The following is a 19614-nucleotide window of genomic DNA, read 5'->3' on the forward strand; positions in this document are numbered from 1 at the left end:
GGCATGCAGGTCTCTTCTCGCATTGTCCTGGATTTCCTCTAGGATTTGGAAAGGGTCTAGGTCCGGAGAATATGGTGGGTGGGGCACAAAAGGAGTGTGGTGTTTCGCTAAGTAGCTGCGGACAAGGAGCGACATGTGAGCCAGGGCATTGTCATGATGCAACATTCAAGCCTGATTTTCCCACAATTCAGGCCTCCTACTGCACACACAATCACTCAAACATGCTAGGGTTCCCTGGCAAACTTCTTTGTTTACCATCTAACCATGTGGTACAAATTCCTGATGGGCAATGCCTTTGCACTCAAAAAACACAACAAACATTTTCATTTTTGACCGACTCCTGCGTGCTCTTTTTTGGACGAACAGAACCTTTGGCCACCCACTGCGACGACTGCACTTTCGTTTCAACATTGTAGGCATAAACCCATGTCTCATCGCCTGTTATGATGTTCTTAAGAAAGTTGTCATCGTCATTGGCAGCGGCAAGCATTTCCTGGCTTATTTAAACACGGGTCTGCTTCTGTGCACCAGACAACAAACGTGGCACAAATTTTGCACTGACACGACGCATCCCAAGTTTGTCACTCAAAATTTCATGACATGATCCTACGCTGATACCCACGTCATCAGCGACTTTTCAAACAGTCAAACAGCGATTTCCACGAATCATAGTTCGAACTCTCTAGATTTGGTCATCATCTGTGGATGTGGAAGGTTGTCCAGGCTTGGGATCGTCACCGACCAACATTCTTCCCTCTTCAAAACGCTTGAACCGATCATAGCACTGCGTACGACTCATATAGTCCTCCTCGTATGCTTGGCTAAGCAACTGAAATGTCTCTGTGAAAGTTTTCCCAAGATTGTAGCAGAATTTCACACACACACACTGTTCTTCCAATTCCTGCATTGTCACTTTGGCACCAATCCGAAGAGCAGCTTGTTGATGCGCTCACTTCAGCGGCTGTAGCTCGCCAACTAACAGTCAGAGCGAAACGCGGCGAATGGCAGTTTGTTGTCTAAACCTGCCGCTACATGCGCTCAGTAGCCGCAGCGCGCTCCCTCTGCTGATTGGCACGCTATTTCAAAAGTTCGGTTTCTTTTTGAACCCACCTCGTATATATTACTGCACACAGACACACACACAAAAACCTTGAGTCATAAGTGAGCACTGTGTCTGTCCCCTTTCCTTTTCCAATCAGTTGACACTGTTTTTGTTCTAAATACCTTCTAGGAACTAGGCCATCAAGAAACTGTCTTGCAAGTGCCCTATATTATCTGTGTTGTACAGTCCAGTTTGTCAGTCTACCTAAATTTAGAATTGTTTATAAATTCTGCTTAAGTGCTTCAAGATTTTATGTATTCTGTACACTTCTGCAGGTCAACACGACCACATATTTCATGTAAGTAAAAGTTACTATGCAGAAAATGCTCGTTTTATTTGAAGACTAAGCAGTTTAAGTGATAATGCATGTCCTGACTAGGTAAAGTTAATGAAAAGTGACCAAACATATTTTTCAAAGAAAGGCTATGTATATGTACTACAGGCAATACAAACCTCTATTTGCATGCCGCTGCTATAGCTCCCATGACCAGTGTGACTTGCTTTCTGTAAGCAGTACAGGCTGTACAGAGCTGTCAAGTCAGCTAGTCTTTAGTCTATCTAGCTTGCTTTCCTGGTGCTTTCATGTATACAAACCAGAAGGCCGCCTTCTACAGTATTATGCTGAAGATTATAAACGGTTGCCTGACACTGTGCCTTGCAATGTTCACAGGCATTCGGCTTACCAGGAGACATCATTTGTGTTGGCAACAGTAGGTGAGAGGTAAAGAAAAAATAAAGTACACATTAATTTGAAAGCCTTCATCTTCACTACATTGTGCAACATGAGGATGCCTTTCCAAAGGAATGTAGCCAGTGCCATCTGCAAGCACAGTGCTCACCAGCTGCAGTGGCTTCATATCGACACAGGTGACACGCAAAGACATCATTGTGCTTGAAGTGAGGTGCATGTAAAGCACCACAACTCAATAAAACTGCTCATCTTTTATACATGTACTGCGTTTCTGCTCCCACTTTGAGGATGACATGATGAGCCTGAATGCCATCAGCCATCCCATACAAAAACTGTCCCAACTTTCATTCAAATGACTCAACCTAACTGTGATAGGCTAGCAATTTTCTTGTTTGGATATGCTGTTCAGTTTAATATAATATTTGGGTTTTTACGTGCCAAAACCACTTTCTGATTATGAGGCACGCCGTAGTGGAGGACTCCGGAAATTTTGACCACCTGGGGTTCTTTAACGTGCACCTAAATCTAAGCACACGGGTGTATGCTGTTCAGTTTGTGCATGTTATAGTGCAGGCATACCACCAATTGAGTTAAGCATTGTGAAAATCAAGTACACTACATTGCCTGGTTCAGCACATGAACATTAAGCAACAAAATCTTTTTCTGCTCATGCAGTGACCTACAGCTACAAAGGAAGACACAAAGACAGTGCAGACGTGTAGGTAATATCAAGTTTTGATGCAGACATAGTAAGCTGTGGTGAAGAATGAAGTGTAATCTGTGTTTCCACTTCTGCATGAATTTTGTGGAGGTGCTGGAGGGTCAAGGTTTTATACAGCTACTAATTTATGTATGTGGTCTAATAAACCATTGCAAAATGAATGTGTGGCATCCGCAACAGATAGCCAGGCACTATCACAAAAAGAAGCAAAATAATGCTGGGGAGTGGTTGTCGAAAGTTGGGGGTTCTGGAGGAGAGAGACAAAAGGAAAAGACTGCATCGATCAAGTGGACATGACTGAAGGCATGCACGGTATGTCGAGCAAGAAGCGGATAGAAGGAGTATTAAGGAAACGCATGAAGGAGAAGTCTGACAGTGTGTGAAGGCAAGTGCATCACATAAAAAGAAAAATTTGAAGAAAGTAGAAATGAATGGGGAGATCAGATGCCAAGGAGCAAGCATTTTCTGCTAGAAATGTTATTGCTCTCCTGTTCGCCACATAAGCATTGAGGATTAAACGAAGTCTCACTGTTTCGTGCAATGCGTTTGTCACTGGCTGACCACAAATGAATCGCTGTCAATGGTGTGTAATGAGCATTAAAAATTTCTCTTCAGCTCCTACTTTGTAATTGATGAGCCGGCTGTGCTTATATAGGTGCAGATCCACCTCCAGAGGGTCACCACTGAATTGCATTTTTTTTTACAGGAGCGTGGACGCCTGCATAAATAGTGTTTTTTGACTGACTGCACATGGTTACCAGGCTTTTTATCAATCTTTTAAATCACCCACACAGGCGTACGTTATCCTCTTCATTTAGTATAGAGGGTTAAACATCGACAAAATGATGCAGCTCAAATAGGTTGAACGTGTATGCGTTTTCTATCCGCAGTGACGGACAACATGGCTAGAGCGTTGCATAATACCGTTTGCCTAAAGCCAGCTTCGCTGCAGGACACTAGTGTCGCGCAATGAAGCATGCGCATTGTATTGCGGCAAAGTATACCAAGAAAGAAAGCGGCCACTGTGATATACGTGCCCACTTGCCGTCACGTCTCCTGCCGCAGTACAAGCACGGAGACGCCGAACAAGTGTACTGGCAGGCATTCAGAGTATTTCGCATGCGGTTGTAGCGATCTGAGCCCTTGTTTCGCCCACGTAGAGCGCCCCGTATATGAGCTAGACATCGTAACAGCCGAGATTATTAACTAGCCAATATCAGTGTTACTGTACAGCTTTCACAAAGGTCTACTGCTATGAAATTGCATGACGACCATTTTTTCTTTAGCATACATTTCTTCCGTATTCATCCGCAGGGCGTAGTGCTTTGCCAGTGTGGCTGTACAGCTCACAACGATCTACGGCTCAGATTGCATGGCGACGCAAGTTTTAGTACTTTCAAATACAGAGTACAAAATTTCCATTCCCACGAACCTCCAAGTGTGATGTAATCTCAGTTACATTAAGAACTAATGCATCGGTACGGCAGTTAATTCATAAACTGTTTCCGTTCCCGCGATTCCCCTGAAGTGTGTGGTATGCTGACCTTCATCAACGACGCTAATGAACAATGCATCGGCACGACGTAATGCTTTGCCACTAAAGTCATCCGAGAATACACCTCACTTTTAAACGTATCCCCTTGCGACTACAAAATTTAATATGCTACCGTCGCAACAAAATAGCAAGAAACTCACCTCGGACGCGGCTTTTTCGCCTTGCCGGTCACGCATCCTGTCGATTCTGTGCAGCTAGCTCGGCTAGGGACAAACGGAGCAAACGGTTTTCTTCCCCGTAGTACCTAAATGACGAGTAATTTTGAGCACCTAAAGTCCCCACATTTCTCCCTCGCAACCACTGCTCCTCGCGCGTGCGCAGAAAGAGCGGTGAAATCCAATTTCGGTGTACTCGTCGCAGGTCACGACTCCGCCCCTCCAGCGTCTGCGCCTGCTCGAGCTGCTGCCGCCGCACGACTCCATTGCTTGCCGCATCGCGATGCAATACGTTCCGAGTTTTTCCCTAAGTGTGAAACAGACTGTACGCGCTTCTAGTTGCCTTTAAGAAGATCGGTACGCTTGACGATTATTTTTATGGCTGCAATACGGCGACAGGGCAGCGTATGATTAACCATGTAAGTGACGCTGAGCAGGTAATTGGAAACCACATCGTATGTGCCGCCGGAAAAATCGTCAGCACATACGATGCGGCACATACATACACCACATACGAGCTAAAATTATTTTTGCAGTTTCTCACAATATGTTTGCTACAAATCCGTGTTGTCTCTGATGGAGACAACGGACTTCCATCGACACTGCGCGGAAATAAACAAAAATTTGCTGAATAGCACAAATATGACATGCGCACCCAACGTTATCTAGTACGTCGCCTACAATATAGAATAGAGGCAGCAATGTAAATAGCTTGCCCATCTTTTAACAGTGCTCAAGAGACGGAAGCTGAAAGTATTAGTAATCATTTCTGCTTCAGCAATGCCGGCGCGACCAATTGAGACGCGGGCGTGTATCGCCCAGTAACTCGATCGATCGGTGCAGTGGTGAAGCGGGAATGAACTCCGGTCATGTTCAATGCATCGTGCACATATTCAATTTCTCAGCACGCGCGAACTTCGGCCACTGCTAGCGCATGCAACAGAAGTGGTTTCCATTCTTGGGCAGCGCACGCACAAACGAAACAAGAGAAAGAAGACAGGACAAGCGCTCGTCGAACAACTGAAAGTTTTTATGTGAATAAAAGGATTATGTACGAAGTAGTTATTAAATTAATGTGGGTTACATATAAAAACCGTCATACACTCAGTAGTGATCAATGAACGAGCTCGCTTCGTTTGCCAGTTGCTTACTTCGCTCGGCGCACCGCAGTAATCCATGTCTATCGTCTGCTTTTTCCGTACCATTTTCTTGTGAATCGGCAGAATTTCACTGGTGGCATCAACCCTTTCGTGTTTACATTGCTGTCGTGACAGTTCACAACACAATAATAATTTCCGGTCATCCGAAGAGGTGCCGTCGCCAACAAGAAACGTTTCACGCGCAGCGCGAACTGAACGCGGGTGCGACCGCTAAAGGAAGTGGCGGCGGAAACCTACACCCGTTCGAGATGAAATCGTTCCGCCAGAGGGGAAACGAGTGCAGGCGTCTAGGATGAAACTTGGCGTGCGGCCAAGTATCTATTGGTGGTCACGTGATAAAACGCGCGCAAGCCGGGGAAGCGAGGCGCTGGTTTAGCACGTTTCTCCTCTGGCCGTTGCTCTAGCCCGGCCTGGCGCCACTCTCGCTCTGTCTTGGAGATAATTGCCTATGGATGCAAAGCTGGGGGGCGCTTAGATAGCGCCATTTCAACGCTTTGAAGGAAGAGGCAGCAGAAGCGTTCTGTCCGCTCGGTTTGCGCCCTTCATCATGCTGACGCTGTGACAGCCAGCGTTCGCGGTCATTGAGTGAGATCTGCTCATGTTTGCACGTGCGCGCCTGACCGCGTGCTTGTTAATTTAAGGAGTATGCGAATGTTTACTGCAGTTTATTCAACTGATGAAACTACGAACCTTGGTTAGTGCAGTTGTTCGTGCAGTGATTCATGCAGCATTGGGGGGAAACTGCTACATATTTGTTTCTATATTTCTAGGGGGGTTCAAAAGCGGCGCTTTGTACGCGAATGTTTGTTTCTGGTCGCGGAACGCAACTCACTTCGGTAGCCCAGTGGCTGTGGTGTTGCGCTGCTGAGCTCAAGGTCATGGGTCCAATCACAACCGCGGCAGTCGCATTCCAATGGGGCAGAGTGCGACTGCCGCCTGCGTATACTGCGCATTTTGTGCACGTTAAATAACCCCAGCTGCTGAAAATAAATATGCAGTTTTCCATTACCATGTGCCCCATAACAAGATCTTTATTTTGGAACTTAAGGCGTCAACATTTAATTTTACGTAGCGGAATTACATATACAATCGACACTGTTGAGTGCGCCTACTGAACTTGTTATCTCGTTGCTGTGCTCTCTTTAGTAGCCAATACTTCTTTTTAGATTTACTTATGGTCAGAATCCAGTGTGACAAATCCGGGTCTTCCTTAGCATAGGAAACCAGCTATCGCTTAAGCGTGTGAGATATTAACGAACAATGTCAATGAAAATCGATATTTAGACTTCGATGTAATTGCAGAACATGACAAGGACGAAAGAATGATACACCTAATTACAACCAGGACAGGAACCCGAGGGCTTGCCTAAAACAGAAGACGTTATCTGGTATTTCTTCTCCTGCATTATAATCTTTCTCTGGCCAGACTCATCTCGAATATCATAGGAGTCGCGATCTTCCACCAAGACTCTTCGCGTGCTATTGAGAGTCAAACGACCCATACACAAATGTTGACTCTTGTTTTGTGACTCTACTCGCGCAAAAATGGGTTTTCGGAAGAAAAAAAGAGTCAAGTTGCCGTGACTCACTTTTTACTCTTTTTTCTTAGAGTGTGGAGGTTAGCGATCCCCGTCCTCACAACGGTACTCTGAAGTGTTCGACACATCGAGCTTGTCACCATGACTCCCGGTGACGAGCCCGCCTCTGCAACGGCTTCGGCTTCTCCGACTGTTCCAATCGTCACGGTCGCCCCACATCACGACCCAGGTGTGTTTTCTGGCCGGGAGGGACAGGATATTGACGACTGGATCAAGCTCTATGAACACGCCAGTGATAATAACAGGTGGGACACAACGATTATTATCTCGGCGGCACCCCACGCGTGTTGCACCAAACGCATGACGACGAGATAACCAGCTGGCACAGTTTCAAAGAAAAGCTACGGGAACTGTTCGGCGACCCCATTGGGCGCAAGGTTGCCGTGAGAAAGGCTCTTGCGTCTCGTGTTCAGTCATCTACAGAGCCGCACGTTTCCTACATCCTCGACGTATTGGCTCTATGGAGCAAAGCTGACGACAATATGTCCGAGGCAGATAACGTGGCACATGTGCTAAAAGGCATCGCCGACGACGCTTTCAATTTGCTTGTTTTCGGAAACGTCTCGAGGTGCACATCTTTCGCAACACTGTACAGCTTGCACTGCGTGTGACCGAGCGGCGGAACATTCGCCACGGAAATAACGCCAGCACTGCAAGAAACGTGAACCACGGTTAGAAGAGGTAAACATTATTGGCAGAAGCAGGGAAACAAACGCACGTGAGGTTTTGGAAGCTTTCCATATAAGGAATAGAGGAAAGAACTGTTAGTAATACTTCCGTGACCCTCTTCAAAAGCGAAATGTATCTAGATTGGTATGGCTGATGATGCATTACGGTCATTGTGCGCATGTCTGTGATTTTCCTTATATTTGCTGATTTTCTCGGTGAATAAAGATAGATGAAGTTGGCGCTTTTCCTGTGTCGTTCTCCCTTTCGTGACCGTTTTAGTTGGTGCTGTTCCTTCCTGAGTCTCGGCTATCGACGCCATCATAAAAGAATGCCGTCGCCTTGAAAAAGCTAAGAGCGGCCGTATGTCGCACCATATTACGCGGCTACTCAGCATTGCTGTTACGTCGACATGTGAGGGTCGACCGCGTCGGACTACCACCTGTGGCGACATCACCCGTATTGTTCGCTGCGAACTCGAGGCGACCTGTTCGCCAGCTTTCTCCATGACGCCTCCCGATCCGCCAGCAACTACCATTGCGATGATTAAGGCCGTCGTCAGACAGACATTTGAGAACATGGGTCTGAACTCCGTGTGTTCCACGTCTCAACCCAGTGTTTCCCAGTTCTCTAGCGGCCCTCGTCCTCGGTAGTCCTTTTCTGCCACATCTCGCCGCAACCCATCCGAATGCCATACCCCTGATGACAGGCCGATCTGCCTCCACTGCTGTCGCACCGGCCACGTCGCTCGTCAAAGCCGCAACCGATGGCCACCAACCCCTCGGACAAACGCCGCCGTTTATTCCCGCACCTTTGGACCTTCCGTTTCCTATGCCACCCGCCATGAACACACTGCTACTGATGCTCCTGTTCCGAACCTTCGCTACAGCCACTCGCCCTCACCTCGACGCCATCAGTCTCGTTCGCACCAACGCAGTCGCTTTTCTTCACGCCTATTACCCCCCTGATCCAGCCGGAAAACTAGGCACTGCAGCTTCTGGAGGTGAAGCTGGGTTGTCGACCCTGCCCTTAAATTCTCTGCTCACGTTCCCTACGAACCGAAACCTTCTTGACGTTGACGGCTATCCTATCATGGCACTCATCGATACACGAGCACATCTTTCTATTATGAGTGCTGCCTTCCGACGACGACTGAACAAACTCCTCTCACCAGCGTCGGCACGCGTTGCGGATGGCGGTACTGTGCTTATCATCGGCATTTGTACGGCACGTGTCAGCATCGCCGGCCGCCGCACTCCTGTCCTCTTCACCGGAATTGCATATTGCCCCAATGACCTGATTCTCGGCCTCGATTTTCTCTCCGCGCATTCTGCTCTTATCGACTGCTCTTCCAGTACCCTTTGCCTTGAGTTGCCGATGCTCGCAGAACCTTCTGACGCACCCCACTGCCGCTTACGCCCCACCGGCTTTCTTCGCCTGCCGCCAAAGTCAATAGCCTACATTTAACTGTTGTCTTTCCCCCCAGTTCCTGATGGCGAGTACCTCACCACTCCTCTGCCCGACATTCCAATACAGTATCACGTTACCGTGCCTCACAGTATACTTACTATTACTGCGAACCGCACTCGCATGCCTGCCTGTAACTTTGGATTGGCAAAGCAAATTCTGCCGCAAGGTATTTGCCTTGCCACCGTTGATTGTCACGGCGTCCAATACGTGACAGCGTTATCGACCGATGGTTTTCGGGAGCTTAGCATGCCCCTCGCGCCAGCCTCGGGGGCCGATCCCAACATAAAGAAAATGGTTACGACGGACCTGTCCTCTGCGCAGGCTGAAGACCTTTGCCAAGTATTATCATCCTACCGAGATATTTTCGACTTCGACGATCGCCCTTTAGGCCAGGCGTTCGCGGTCAAGCGTCGGATTCTTACTGACGATGCTATGCCTATTCACCGACGACCGTTTCGAGTTTCTGCATCGGAACGACGAGTAATTCTAAGTGAAGTGAACAAAATGCTAGATAAAAACATCATTGAGCCTTCTTCGAGTCTCTGGGCGTCACCTGCAGTGTTGGTTAAGAAGAAGCACGGCACGCGGCACTTCTGTGTAGACTACCGTCATCTGAACAACATTACTAAGAAGGACGTCTACCCGCTCCCACGTATAGACGACGCCCTTGACTGCCTGCACGGTTCCAGCTTTTTCTCGTCTATTGATCTTCGTTCGGGATACTGGAAGATTGATTTTGACGATATGGACAGAGAAAAAACCGCGTTCACCACACCTGATAGCCTATACAAACTTAAAGTAATGCCGTTTGGATTATGCAGCGCCCCTGCCACCTTTGAGCGTATGATGGACTCCTTGCTCCAAGGTTTCAAATGGTCGACATGCCTCTGCTACCTCGATGACGTCATCGTCTTCTGGCCAACGTTCGACACTCACCTTGAGCGTCTAACAACTATACTTCATGTATTTCGAAAGGCGAAGCTGGACCTTAACTCGTCCAAATGTCATTTTGGCCCCCGACAAATGACTCTTCCTGGCCATCGCACTTACGCTTCCAGAGTACAGCCTTATCCCGGCAAAACTCGCGCTGTCCGAGAGTTTCCGCATTCGAAGACAGCCGCAGACGTTAGAAGTTTTGTAAGGCTAAGCTCGTACTTTCGTCGTTTTGTTCCAGATTTTGCGACAATTGCTAGACCCCTCACTAATCTTTTGAAGGAAGGCTTACAATTCTCGTGGGGTATCGCAGAAGCCGCCACCTTCTCTTGTCTCGTGACTCTTCTAACCTCACCACTCATTCTCTCCCACTTCGACCCTGATGCCCCTACAGAATTGCGTACAGATGCCAGCGGTCATGGCGTAGGTGCCGTCTTATCTTAGCGTCAGCGTGGCCCTGATCGCGTTATTGCTTATGCTAGCCGCCTACTAGCACCATCGGAGCGCAACTGTTCCATTACGGAACGAGAATGCCTTGATGTTGTCTGGGCCGTTGTGAAGTTCCGTCCTTGCCTTTACGGTTGCCCCTTTTCCGTAGTTACTGACTATCATGCTCTCTGCTGGCTCTCATCGCGAAAGGATCCTACAGGCCAGCTTGGTCGATGGGCTTTGAGCCTACAAGAATTTTCTGATTCCGAGGTGTACAAATCTGGCTGCCTGCACCAAGACGCTGACAGTTTGTCGCGTTACCCTGTTGACGACTGTGGCTCCTGCAATATTACCAGTGCTTCTTGAACGAGAAGAAAGGGGGTTAACCGAGGGGCCCGATTTTTGTTAGTCATATCATAAGAAGCCAACAAACACTGACACCAAGGGCAACATAGGGGAAATTACTTGTGCTTAATAAAGGAAATAAAGAAACGATAAATTAATGGAAATTAAAGTGGATGAAAAAACAACTTACCGCAGGTGGGTGCTTCTTGCGTATTCTCTGTATCACAGCAGCTTCCTTTCGCCGACGAGCAACGCCGTGACGCCTACATCAGAGCACTCATCGACCGTTTTGAACACTCTCCGGCCGATGCTGCTCTACGCCTCTTCATCCTCCGCGACGGTAGTGTGTACCGTCGTAACCTTCATGCGCACGGCTCTGGTTTCTTACTTGTAATACCTAAACACCTCCGCTCTACCATTCTAGAAGAGCTTCACGACGCACCAACGGCAGGATATCTCAGCGTATCTCGAAGCTATGACCATTGTACGTCTCCGTTTCTTATGGCGGGGCCTTGCCCGTTCCGTACGGCCTTACGTCGGCGCTTGTGAACTTTGCCAACGACGCAAGAAGCCTTCTCAGTTCCCCGCTGGTTACCTGCAGCCGCTCGACATCCCTGCCGAGCCCTTTCATCGTGTCGGCTTAGACCTTCTCGGCCCATTTTCGGAATCTACCTCAGGGAACAAGTGGGTTGCAGTCGCGGTGGACTACGCGAGCCGCTACGCCGTAACCTGTGCTCTTCCGACCAGTTGCGCAACTCATTGTTGCGGACTTCCTCCTACATGATATTATTTTGATGCATGGTGCTCCGCGTCTATTGCTAACAGACCATGGCCGTACGTTTTTGGCCAAAGTCATCGGCGACATCATGCGTGCCTGCTCAATACAGCATAACTTTACCACCTCCTACCACCTCAAACGAAAGGCCTCATTAAGCGTTTGAACCGCGCCCTTACAGACATGCTATCCAAATGCGTTTCAGACGACCACCGTGACTGTGGCCTTGCTCTGCCTTACATTACCTTTGCGTACAACTCTTCCCATCTCGAAAGTGCTGGCTTTCCCCCGTTCTACCTCATGAATGGCCGTGAACCGACGCTACCACTGGAGACTGTGCTTCCGTCCGCCACAGCTTCAACTAGCGATTATGCCCGTGATGCAATCGTCCATGCTGACCATGCTCGCCAACTTGCGCGCGCTCGGCTACAAGTGTCTCAAGGCAAACAGAAGCAGCGTAACGACCTCCGTCACCGTGATGTCCATTTTGTGCCCGGCACCCTTGTGTTGCTTTGGTCACCATCTCGTAAAGTTGGCCTTTGTGAAAAACTGCTTTCCTGTTACACAGGCCCATATCGCCGGCTCGGGAAAGTGACCGATGTCACCTATGAAATCGTTCTAGCCACGCCCACTACGTCCTCCGCTGTCACAACCAGCGACATTGTCCACGTCGCCCGACTCAAGCCCTAGAACTCTCCGCGCGCCTTGGATATTTAACAGCACCGTGACGGCGCTTTTGCCGCCGGGGGATTGTATTACGATATCATCGAGCAATGCTCAAGAGACGAGCCGCCGCGAGAACGACGATGAAGTTGGTCGGTGCCCTTGGCTCGAGCGAGTGTCGGCCTGGCTGCCTGGCTCCAGTGTAAATAGCCTCTTTCTTCTGTGTCTGTCCACACGTAACAATATAAACGTAAAAAAATGAAAGAGCAGAATAAATTGAGTAGTACGCAGGAAATGGAGTTCCGAAATTGCGGAATAGGTGAGGTTAAGAATTAAGGTTAGCTGGTGGCATAATGTGTTTTGCGTCTTGGTTGATGATATGAGAATTTCAGATTTAAATAACCGCTTTTAAAGATCCTAAGTTGCCATGTGCCGAAATAATTCCCGTCGGGTGTAGGTAATTAAACTTGCGTATGAGGTATGATTCCGTCTGTTTCCTTTCACTACGTGAATGGAAATTTGTTTGTAGTATATATAGCCTTGCTTTGTCGAATATATGACCACGTTCATTGAAGTGGCTGGCAACTGCTTTAGGTAAATTATGTTTTGTATCCGCGCGTTGACCGTTGAGTCTGGTATGAATTTGTTGTCGAGTCTCACCTATGCATTGCTTGCTACAAGCTGCACATTGTAGACGGTAGACTACGTTGCTTGATGTGCAGGTGAAACTCGAAGTTACATTGTGTGATAGTGTATAAGCGCGACTGAACGAGGACGTAGCAAGAAACAGATACACAGAAGCAGCGCTTCACTTTCAACTATAGATCTTATTTTCGCATCCATCGATGTAATATACACCGTACGAGCGGAAACAAACCTGACAGAAAAATAACATTGAGTGGTGCTTATCGATAAACCGTACCTGTGTGCAAGGCATGGTGAAAACATACACTGTAACGGTTACAAAGATACACAGAGGAACCGTATCTCCTTTTCAGATAGCGACACTGAAGGCTTACTCACGCACTGTTCCTATAATTTTGCAATTTCGTAGGCTTCCAATATCTCCCTTGTCATCCTGGTTTGAGCCCTATACAGAATGGAAGTACTTTCAAACATCAGTTTGCAGGAACAATCTCGGCAATGAATACCCAAATGACCCGAGATTACCCGAGTGACGTTATATCGATGCTCTTTTGATCTCTCATTGACGCATCTACCGCTTTGGCCAACGTACGTTCTTCCGCACGAAAGTGGAATGGCATATAACTTTATGACTGCAGGTTACAAATTGTTTGCGATGCTGAGTAGAACATGCGTGTCTTTTGTTATTATCTGTATTAACCTGTTTGCATAGCTTATGTCGACGTACAGGGGCAGAGAAAATTACGTCCACCCCAGATTTTGCCGCTATTCTCCTGAGATTATGTGAAATGCAATGAATGTATGGTACCACAGCAACTTTCTTTGCTCTAGCAGTGGCACTGCTTCCATTCGATACATTTTTACATTTCCTGCTTAAGCCCTCCGCGACAGATGTGAGCATACGCGTCGGGTAACCAGAATCTGCCAAGCGCTTGGCCTGATCTCTAAAACTGGCTTCCACTTTGTGGTCACATGACTTTGTCAAATAATTATTGAAGCATGATGTTGCTACTGCGCGTTGTACGAGCTTTGAATGAGCAGAATGGAATGATAGGACTGGCTTGTTGCCTCTCGGCTGATAACTCTAGCAGGTCTTTTGTGGAGAAAAGTACAATCATAAGTCTAAAAACCTTACGAAATTGCCTATGGGGACTTCATGTGTCAAAGATAAAGGGGACAACATTTCAGTGAAGAAGGTTACGGTTTTTGAAACCAGTGAGTCAAAATTTTCTTATTCGTTATTCAAAACGATTAAAAAATCGTCAACAAATGTGAACACTTTCACGACATCGGTGTTATTATTCAGGCGTTCATCAAGAACCTGGTCACGGTTAGCTAGATATAAGTCACTTAAGCAGGAAGCAATTTATGACCCAATGCATATGCGATCTTTTTATTTGACAATTCCCTCCCATGTCGCCTAGGTCGAGTTAAAATAAAATCGAAGAAGTTCTAAAAATCTGTCGCAAGTCAAGGCAGAAGCGTTTTGAAACCAAACCGCTCCAAACTTGTCAATGCAGTCACTTATGCATTTCATCACGTCATTCTGCGGGAGAAAATAGTACAGGTCCTTTAAGTTTGCAGAAAAAACAACAAGGCTCCTGTCTTGCCAGTCTTTAAAAAAATTCACCGCTTGCTCAGACTTCGTTACCAAAAATGGGTCGTCGATTGGCAAGAGCTTTAAGTGCTTTTGTAAAAACGTGGCCACAAGTTTCTGCTAGGTTGCGTTCTCTGACACTATGACTCGGAGGGGGCCTTCCGGCTTGTGCGTTTTGGCTGAGAAAAACAATACAAGGTCCCTCCTTGTGCTTTTTTCGATAATCTAGTTTGAAGGTATTGCACAGCTTCTTTGCTTCATTTTGTACTTTCCCAAGTATTATGTCGTTGTGCACCATGAAAGTTGACGAAATGGCCTCACGAGCATTTGAATTATACATCGTCCTGTTCATCATGACGAAACCACCCTCCTTACACACAGGGATAAGTGTGAGCGCATTGTCTTTTATGAACTTAACAGTCTTGTTAAAGGAGAACCTTTCGCTAAGGAGACGGGACCGCGTTAGCATATCCACTCCTTCTGGTACAAACCTTTCTGAATAGGCTTCAGGTACTCGTTTTGGCACTTGTACCGTTGCCAACAGATCGGGAGCAGACTTTTGTGGCTGAGTCGCGAACTTCGACCCACATTTAAGTACTTCCTGTACCTTGTCCGGCAGCACCACGTCACCGACGATGTGCACCTGGCTCGTTGATGCTGAAGGCTTCTTCTGTAATCCCTGTCTCAGGCTTGGCAGAGTATGCTACCATAGGAATTCCGTCGTGCGGTCGATGATCCGGGAGAACTGTCGCCACGAGTTCCCACTTGTTGCAGGTTCCAGAAGTAGCCGCATGTTTTCTCTGTACATTCGCACTTGTCGCTGCCATTCCGAGCGCATCAGCATACTAACCATCGCAGACAATTTGCAACCTGGGGTGCTATGCAGGATGCGCCGAGTTTGGCGAAACTCGGTATCTTCACGAGCTCTGGCGACACCCCAAGATGAAAGCACAAATGGTACCGAGACACAGTTTATCTTTCGACAAGCCTCCAGTTTCATTGGTTTATCTAGATTCACTCTGGGTGGCTATCATTCCTTGGGCGTTGCCTTCTGGGCGGTCGACAAACTGGGGCTCACGTGATCATACCGTCAGTCCATGGTCGCGCCTTCTTTCACTTGTTTGTCGTTCCCCAGAGTGCATTACACGCACAAGCGAGTTATAAAACAAATGCATTTAATACAATATTATTAGTTAGTTTGACGTGGTTTAAAAGCATTTTAAAGCTTACAAGATGTACACTGAATGTGTATTCGACTAATTTGTAATTTAGTACGCTTCGCATTATACCACGAGGGAACGCTGTGGTGGCGTCATCTCATACATTCATCGGGCGAGCATGGCGGCTAAACATCGAAGAGGCCCAGTGTAAACAAACTCGTACGAGCTTGCAGTGCGCGACGTAGTGATCAGGCTCGACAATGACCACTATTTCTTGGATAGTTCTGTTCTTCCGTGAGCAATCTTTCCGTGCACCCCGAAAGACTGCGAATAGCTTAGGCGATTTTACAGATCGCAACGCGTACCTACTGTTCACAGCACAATCCTGAACAAACAACTTATCCGGTGCTGCTTCTGTGAGTGCGCTGAGTTCCTCCACTCTGCGTGACTGCGAGCGTCACGAATATTGCATAGTGTGTGCAAAAGGAAGACAGCCGATATAGCTACGATGCGACAAGGAGGTGGTGCCGACGATGGATCTCGCAACCAACACAGTGACGGAGGCATCGACAAACTGCGGATAAGTATATTTCTACTGTTTCATATTTAGCATAATAATAGTGCACGGATTAAGTCACTTTCGTAGTAACGAACTAAATGTCCAGCAGTTTAAAAAAGGCATTGAGAGCATAAGAGTGTTTGTGCTTTTACGTGTACGTGGGCCCGCGAAAATATGGAAAAGATAAAGGTAACCTTCACTAACTTACAGTACAATTGTCGAGTTCGCTGTAGCACCTATTATGTCATTAGTGTCAACATACAAATTTTCAAAGGCCATTCATTTCACCATTATTTTTGTATGTTGGTTCTATCAATTAGCGCTTTTATTACATGAGCAGGTGGATTTGAAAGCAAAGCTTTGTTTGCCAACCTTCAGACTTCCATAATTGTGTGGCAAGGCACTGGCATGGTGTCGAATAGCTCACACTTCCTCGGTCCTGCACCAAAGAGGCCCAATGCTCTATTTGAAGTTGGATTGCGCAACAATTCGACGGCACACAAAGAAGAGTAACACACACAGCAGAGCGTTCTGCTGTGTGTATTTCTCTTCTTTGTGTCCCGTCGAATTGTGGTGCAATTCAGCTTCAAGCTTCTATACCGATAAAACGAGTCTTCAACCTCACCAATGATCTAGTTATTAAGCCACAATGGCGCACATCTTTGATATGTCCCAACACGAATTAACTCTCCAACAAATCACCACAAGCATAAAATTTTGCTGCACAGGTGTATGCACGTGCCATATTCTGTACCACTAAACTCGCAAGAATCAAAGGGGCAAGCATTAACCAGCCTTACTGCTGCCATTACCATCATCATCATGACACCAATAGAAAGACAGTGCTGCGTTTCAGTAAAGGGAGTGCCGGAGGGAAAGGCGTGATAGCGAGGCTTGAGGCTCACAATAAAAATAGCATTTACAAGACATGTTCAATGCCAAAATATGCTGCATATTGCTCATCCTACTTCGGCATTGCGGCAAGCTTTTACACGTTTGTGTAATCATTGCTCTAAAGCTGTACAAAAGGTCTATTCGCTCTGCAATCTTTATTTTTATCATGGTGGGTGAAAGACCCACTTTTCATTGGCACCTGCACCACATTTCTCCCGATATGCAATTTTGCCTTGGTGGTTCACGACATCTTCACGCACACTGAGTTCTGCAGAGCATTGGATCTGCATTGTTCTACTGCTGAAGAATTAGAGCCCCATTATGAGACGAAAATATATGATTTGTCCATACAGAATAACGCTGAACCCCCCCCCCCCCCGAAAAAAAAGAAAATACACTGAACCACTGGCACATGCACCAACAGCGAACACAGCAAACACTCTGAAGTATTTTTTTCACACAAGCCAGCACACTAAGATTCTCAATGCATTTTCATTTTGCCATAAATGCATAGGCACAACAGGCTTGGCGCGACATCCACATCTCGCACTGCAACGAATTGTGCAATGACTTGCTGTTTCATAGTGCGGCCGATACATGACGCATGACCAAAATTCAGAATTATGCATACTAAATAATTTGTGCTACGTACTAAGTAATCTCATAAAAAACCCCCAAGTTCATTGTGAGATTAGCATTCACAGGGTAGTTCACACAATTTGTGATATCCATTTATCTATTTATACTTCATTAACCTCCTTCCCCAAAAAGTGAGCCATATGGAAGGCACCCTGATAGACAAGTAGAACAATCGGTAAAATGTCAGCAACCAGCGAAAAAGTCAGTATCATAGGCTGCCGCATGTGTGACGTCGGTAACACAAAATTTAAGTCGGCTACACAGAAGTGACAAATTTGGCAATATGGTGCGTCTAGACATTGCTTCAATGCTAATCACAGTAACGCTGACATTGAAGGCACCTTAATTCCTACGTACGTTCCGTCGACATACCCGACTACGTTCGTAATGTTTCCGCGAAGTAAGAAGCGTTCTTTTATAAATGCCCGCTCATCCGCAGTCTTCGGGAAAGCCAGCCACAGCTTCAGCACTGCCGCATCAATAAGCGCATCAGACATCGCTGACACAGAGGCTCACAGTAGTTTGATGACGTCCAATGTAACGCTCGGCGCCGACGCTTCCCTGAAAACTCCCAGTCCCGTAGAAACGGAGGGCGCAGAGGACTTGCTCTTCAACGGTGAGCGAATGAAGCCCGCCACGCTGTCTCCACAGACGAGGGTCTTCGCCTAGCTCGTCACACAGCCAGCACACTGATGTCTTCGACAGGCCGAAATGACGCTGACACTCCACGGCGGTAATGTACGCGAACGGGTCCAGACGGTCATACTGACGCTTGCTGCCGCTGGCTGCAATAACACAGGCTGCTGCTGCCGCCGCCATGTTCCCGAGTTGAACTCGGAGGGGGTTTCGCGATGTACGAGTTTAGCACGAGTTCGCCTGTCAATCAAAGCCAGAGGTCACGCCCCGCGCGAGGCACGTAACTCTTGTGCGCGCACCCACCACGGTTGGGCCAAGCCCAACTTATCTTTCGGCAACAGCGACGCGGTGCCGAGCTGAGAGGCAGCAACAATATTCACCACCGACACAAAACACGCACAACACACTGTCATCGGTGATGTACTGCGCACTACTATCAAAAACAAAGCGTTGACTGTCGCTGGCTCATGCATATATCTTCTCGGGCTGAGAGGGCCCCACAGCACGGTTTCATTGCCTGCATTGTGGCGACGTAGCGCACAGTAACCAATTATCGGCACGTCACTGTAGCTGCTTGCAAGGCGTCGATGTGCCGAGGGTGACGACGATGCTGAGGAGTGCGTGTCGCAGCAGACGTTTGAGATGGCTACTCTGTCATCGGTGATGTATCGGAGCCACAACGTCGTAAACACGATCAGCGTCCGAGAATCGCTCGCTCTTCTAGACCCAGTGCAATGGCATTTCTTCATCACAAGCACTGCGCACTCAACAGTTCCAACACCTTCCTCAATTCGAAGTCTCATTTCATAACCGCACACAAGAGCCCTCACCCGCCAAAATGCGATTGCTGCGGTGTCGTTACGATATCCTTCTGCGATCGCTGCTGGCTGCAGCATAAGTAATCCGCAAGCACCTTGGTGCGCACAAAACACTCAACTACTGCGTACATGCGCTCAGAGGCACTTTCACTGGGCAAGCGATGACAAGCGATGAATTGTGTCGATGGGAAGCACGCACTTCTTTGCAATGCATCGCCGAGGCCTCGCGCACAAAGATAAACTGGTACATTTTCACCAACGCCTCCTTTACTAGATGCCAGCCGCGTTGCTCGCTTTCCCATTGCGGCGGCGGTTCCCTTAGTTGAAGTTAGTTCAGCATAAATTCCGTGAGGTGGCGCTCGTTGCCTTTTCAACTTCCGGCGGATGTGGCAGCGGCGGCTGA

This window comes from Dermacentor variabilis, chromosome 3 (genome assembly GCF_050947875.1).
Source record: "Dermacentor variabilis isolate Ectoservices chromosome 3, ASM5094787v1, whole genome shotgun sequence".
In the NCBI taxonomy this organism is placed as follows: Eukaryota; Metazoa; Arthropoda; class Arachnida; order Ixodida; family Ixodidae; genus Dermacentor; species Dermacentor variabilis.